General features: G+C 43.5%; 1 protein-coding gene across 2 annotated transcripts in view; it reads left to right on the top strand.

The window, feature by feature from the left end:
* The first annotated feature begins 1,000 nt into the window (after window positions 1-1,000).
* Window positions 1,001-6,000, top strand: part of AHCTF1 (AT-hook containing transcription factor 1) — a 1,132,528-nt gene continuing 1,127,528 nt past the window's right edge. For both annotated transcript variants that reach the window (XM_078649035.1, XM_078649034.1), the window contains exon 1: window positions 1,001-1,536. The gene's annotated coding sequence lies outside the window, so the exon portion shown is untranslated. The remainder of the gene's footprint in view (window positions 1,537-6,000) is intronic.

Genomic DNA, 6,000 nt, shown 5'->3' with positions numbered 1-6,000 from the left:
AAAAGAGAATACAGTATGTTAAAGCATAATATTTTTAACTAGTCCAATAAAAGGTATATATAATACCGTGGACTCCCGCATCATGAATTAGCAAGGCCGGCCGCCCGCGTACTGCGCTGCGCACGTCACCACCACTAAGGCACCACCACCACCACCACTAAGCTAGGTGGTGGGGTGCGTGCGTTACGGTGCGTGCGCAGACAGTGACGGACTAGTTCCCTTCTTCCCTGCCTCTTAATGCCTGCGGCCCTGCGAGAGCGCGAGAGTGCTGTCCGCAGCACTTTTCCCATTCATTCCCGCAACTGCGGGGCCGGCGCCGCGGCGGGGCCCCCTGAGCGCGAGGCCCTGGGCAGCTGCCCATACCGCCCATGGCTAGGACCGGCCCTGGGAGGTCAGGGTCTTACTAGAATGTCAGCAGATACATCATAATGCAGGTTTGAGCACGAGAGGGGTGCTGGTGCCTAGAAGAGAGGGGTAGGACATTCTGGAAGGAGATTTACAGTACAACAAAATGTTGACTCGGCCCGTCTTGAAAACTTGGGATCTGATGATTGTCTGAAGTAAACATAACAACCAGTGATGATGACAACCGGTGATGTCACAAAAGGAGGTGTGAAGTCACGCAGAGCTTCTGCAAAGGAGGCCCAGCTGCTGCATCTAAAGTAACGATGTAGTCACCGTTTTAAATGCATCACGGGTCAAGAACGTAGCCCGGAAGACCGAACGCCGAGATAGTAAGTAATTAATGACTTAATTGACTTTGCCTAATTCTCTTTGTGATTTCCTTACGAGAGAGTAACTTGCTGAATTATCTTTACGGGTTTAAAAATTCCCATTTCCCGCTCATCTACAGTTAAACAAATCAGGAACGGAAAATAAAGTATCGCGAGATTATCAATGTTGGGCTGGAGTATTGCAATTAAGCAGTCTAGTCACTAAAAAGCGAACGACGTTTTATGCGTTTGGGCGCACGAAGAATGTGCGCTCTTGCGTCACGTTTGTGGGGGGCGGAGCCTGGAAGGTAGCATGGCCGCTGAGTGTAGCTGAGTATCAGCCATCTTGTGCGTAGTATGTTATTTAAAACTTCGCATAGTTAATATACAAAGTCTAGGCACGGACACTGCTCCCAAAGAAGGTGAACGTAATTTATTGTTGCAGAACTTCTTGCATAGTCGGTGTCATTCATTGTGTACCGCTGATGGAAACTGAAAAAACTAGTGAGGTTCCACACCCCTCCTAAGATGGCGCTCACGCGGCTTTACTACGCTGCTTTCTAGGGCTGAATACTTGTAACTGCGGACCCCAGGAAGGCACTGGGTGCTGTGACAGCAATTGGGCGCGCCGAGAGACCCACATTCACGCCAACCACCACATCTATTTGGGCGCGCTGTGCGCACCTTGTCTCCTGGACCTACACCTTGATTGCTGGACTGACACCTTTAATCCTAAACAGCGGGCACGGGGCCCGCACCCAGAAGCGGTAAGGGCCCGGAGGCCGGGTCAACAGGGATCGGCCAAGTGACCTAGAGCCACACGGTAAGACCCACATGCCTTCTGATGCCCTTATTTTCCGCAAATTATGTACTTTCCCGGGTACCGCGTACTTCTCGTCTCCTTTCCCTGGGCACCCAGCGGGTATGATTAGGTGCTTGCGGGACCTCACTGTGACAGCCGTGGATTTTTTTCGCTTTCAAAATCGGGACTAGACTACCAAATCAAAGCTGAAGCACAAGGCTGATGGGTGGTAAGGCACTTTGTGACCGATGACAGCTCTGCCAACAGCAGAGGGTCAACACCACGTGTAAAGTGCCTTCCCTTTCTTCTGTGTGCTACACTGTTCTTTTGCGGTAGGCGCCCCCCTTAATAAACGTTTGACTTAGTGTCCAGTGTGACGTTCTGGATCACCGCTTTGATTGCTGCAAAACTGCGCTCAACTGGTAGATATTCTGAAAACGCTTGTTACTGGGATGCAATGCCATTTCACAGTCACCCAGAGAGATGAGTGTCCGGTTAGTTATGTAAACTCGGCAAACCCGGTGCATTTAAAATGTACTGAATCAGAACAAACATTGGCAAAGCCAGTAGGTCTCGCCTATGTTAGATCTATTGAATAAGTCAATGTTTTTTAGTCCTGTTGCAACATGAGGGAAAGTGAATAAGTAAAGCTGTATGACTCGGCCAGTGTTGCCCGCGTCATAGCTTTTTTTTGTTTAACTTTTAGGCATGCTACATAGAAGTCAGCGCTGCTTTACAATATGACAATAAAAAGCGCAATAAAAAAGCCAATAGATTTTGCATAGGTGAGTGAGGCCTGTTGGATTTGTCAATGCTTGTTTTCCTTTATTAATATTTGACTTCTCGTTTAAAAATGCAACCGCTAAAAGTGTTAATACAGGTGAAGAAAGCGTACATTCTTACGTTTAATAAACTAGAGATGATTTAATGGGCAAGTGCGTGAACGATTGCATGTTTGTAAACTGCATAGTGTTGGGGAGTGGAGAGGATGTAGTGTTACGACCAGACCTGCTGGCTTTGGAACTGGGGAACGGGTGCAAGCTTCAACGTCTGCTCAACATTCTGTGCAAATCACTAAATCATTCTGTGCCTAAAAAATGGATTGTGACTTTGTGTAATGTAACTGATGCTCATGTAAAGTGCTCCAGTTCCTTGGGTTTGAGTGTGCGCTGTGTACAAATGCAAAAAAACCACCATAAAAACTGATCCTCTGTAGTGTGTGGCAAATGAGGGCGTGTAAAGCATTCAGGAGAGTGAGCCTTTCAGTCCTTGTCCCCTCTGCTGACACTGCTAACAGGATTTTCATGTGATTTATTTGTTGTGCCATGGACCTGGGTTCACCCACTAATTTCACACAGATAGCTAGATAGTAACTGATGAGTTTCTGGGGCCAAGTTATGTTATTTATAGGTTGAGCCTAGGCAGTATGCATGTGCTGCTCTGCAAGGCCTGCTGTTTCTGGAATATAGGTTTCACGCACCCGCCATGTTTTCTATTGGCTCCTCTGGCTGTCATTCATACATTTTGGGTTTCGATTGGTGAAATGCGTTACTAGTCCCACCTTTTTGCACTTCTGTAACCTTACTTACGAACTGCCCCTGTTACATGTGCTCTTACTCTTCATTATCCACGATACTTTTGGAGCACTCCTCATCATAAAAAACTTTCTTTAGGTCATTACAACCATAAAAATGCTAATGCATATAGTACATGAATCCAGAATAAATACATATCAAAAGTTAATTTGCACTTTATTATACCCTGGAGAAGCATGCATGTATTTCCATGTGTTTTCTTTGTAAGTTTAACTCGATCAAGTGCTTTGATGTCTCGTACCCTGGTGGTTCGCTGCACCCTTTTATGATTTTGTAGAAATCAAAAAGAGTATTTCTATGCATATCAAAAGTTCATTAGTACGACATTTCAAATTCCGACTAATTTAGTTGTCCTGGATATTAATATAAGCAATTACAATGACATTCAAACTAATAAAAAAAAAAAAGCCTGAGAGCAAAAGCCTATGCGCCAATAAAGTTGCATGGCATGGCCCACCATGCAGTCAGGATACTTAAAATAGTTCTGTATTCAAAGCTAAAAGATATCTCTCTCTCTCTCTATATATATATATATATATATATATATATATATATGTATATGTATATATGTATATATATATATATATGTATGTTATTTTAATTTACTAGAGTTGGTTGAAGGAAAAGAAGAAGCAAGCAATCACATTTTTGATGCATAACTTGTAATGATCCACATTTTACCAAGGAACTTTGCAACTGCACAAGTGACTAAGGGCCTAGAGTCAGATTTTAGAATGCGCAACGCTTCTTGGTGGCATCGAGTTCCAACCTGCAAAAACGAGATAGCCATTTAGTTATCAGGGAATGATACATGGGACAGACAAAGAACATATGGCTAATTGACTCAACAGTGAGGGAGCAACCTGGGCAATAGAGTGTTGCAGGGGGGGTGGGGGGGGGACTGTCTCCAAGCAGCTGTAAAGGAATTCACAGGTAGGGAGCCAAATCTAAATTGTATATAGAGCTTCCTATCTTGCGGAATCGTGATGGCCTCCAGATATTGTTCGTAATCGCTTAGCAATTTGAATTCCATAAAATCTAATGTAAGTTGGCCCTCAGATGGGTGAGAAACTGTGGTCTCCGCCACCCAGTTCCAATATTGGGTCTAAATCAGTTCTTTACTAGGCAGTAGTCCAAAGTCTTTTGTGTCCCACGAGCTCCCCAGTCCTATCGTTGAAAGCAGGGACCTCACCTTAGCAAACCAACCAATTTTCTTGAAGCGGTTAAGTGTGCAAACTTCATCAAGAGCAGCAGCATATGGGAGTGCTTAGGGGTTGTTTTCAGAAGCAGCCAATAAAGTAGGGGATGTAGCCTAGCTTTATCCACGATTGAGGGTCCACCCATATCTAACAGGGGTGTGGACATTTTTCAAAAATCTATTTTGCTAAGGGACAAAATGTCACAAAAATCTACTTGTCCTGGGAAGATATCGGCTTGCTCTACTTACTCCATAACTCACTAATGTAGGTCTGCACGGTGAGAACCTGCACTGCAATCAGTGCAACATACTGTCCAATATATATTTCCAATCCAAGTCCATTTATGCAGTGCACGGTCATGCACCCATAAATGCAACTGTGGTACGGGCTGGTTGTACAGCATGCGTGCAGATGCATCAGTGTGCACTGCACACCCAATTATCAACCTGTTTGCATGTGACATATTTTCAAATGTAGAGAAATAGTACCTAAAGGCAGAGTGTAGACTGGTAATTGACTACATTTCTTGAAGCGTCTTTGGCACAGACTGTGTGTGTTAGAATATGAATCTGTAGGACAGAAGGGTATTCTCTATCCTCGAGCCAACTCATAGCTTTCCAGTTTCAAAAATGCTTACATGTGATGCTCTGATAAACGTGTGGATGGAAATAACTGCACTTCTTGGCAGGGTTTATGAACTTTTTCATGGGGCAGCAAAAATTACATAGCAGAGGTTCTGTGATTCCCTGAGGCAGTATCCACAACTTAACAATACACAAGAGGAAGTAATGGGCAATTAAATCAATCTCTCCTTTTACACTGCTGGGCAGGTGTGTTGTGATCTTCCGGAAAATCGTGTAATTCTCTTGCCGGATGCTGACATGGGAGTTGTGGGTAGCCTGGTGAAATATACAGTTTTAACGTTGCAGCAACTTGTTCGATCAGTGTTTCTTTCAGAAGCTGAGCATTCCAAGGGTCTAAGGGATGATGCCTAGATATTTCAAAATGGGCACATGCATAAAGAAGGCACAAAGACAGGCACACAGGAAAAATACTTTGTGGCAAATCATGTAGAAATAGAAAACCAAACCTTTATGTCTACATAGGACGAACATTCACACAGTTGGAAGAGTCACTATTCCTTGGATCTGGTAGGGACTCGTTTTTACTGCTAACGTAACTGTGCAACAAAAACTACAGTATTTACATACAATTCTGAGGTGGGAATATTGTATAATTCTAAACCGTTGTAAAAAAAACGTGATTGTGAGACCTATAAATTTATATTTCGATAATTTGTTTTTTGAGTTCGCTTCTGAGATTTTTGCAGTTTTATATTGTAGCAAACGACAGATGATCCCCCACTGATGGCAGGTCCTGTGTACGTGTGTGACTCATATACAGAGCCACTCTAATTATGAGGTTATACAGCTGCCTCATTTTCCACATAATTTGCAATATAACCCATCACGTGCTGCTTAAACTGCAAATTTTAACCCAAAAAATGTTGATTCTAGCTCAAACAGATCAAAAGTTACTAAAAAAGTGGGGACACGTCCTGCCGCTCAGTGGAAAGCCCATGGCAAGTAGTGACTGATTACTTTTACATTGCTTATTGCTGTATTTGGGAGTTAACCTTAAAGTAATGAGGCAAAACATTTATATAGACAGTGTTACTGTGTACAGATGTG

Source organism: Lissotriton helveticus, chromosome 6 (genome assembly GCF_964261635.1).
Source record: "Lissotriton helveticus chromosome 6, aLisHel1.1, whole genome shotgun sequence".
NCBI lineage: Eukaryota > Metazoa > Chordata > Amphibia > Caudata > Salamandridae > Lissotriton > Lissotriton helveticus.
This window is presented reverse-complemented; position numbering and strand designations above follow the sequence as displayed.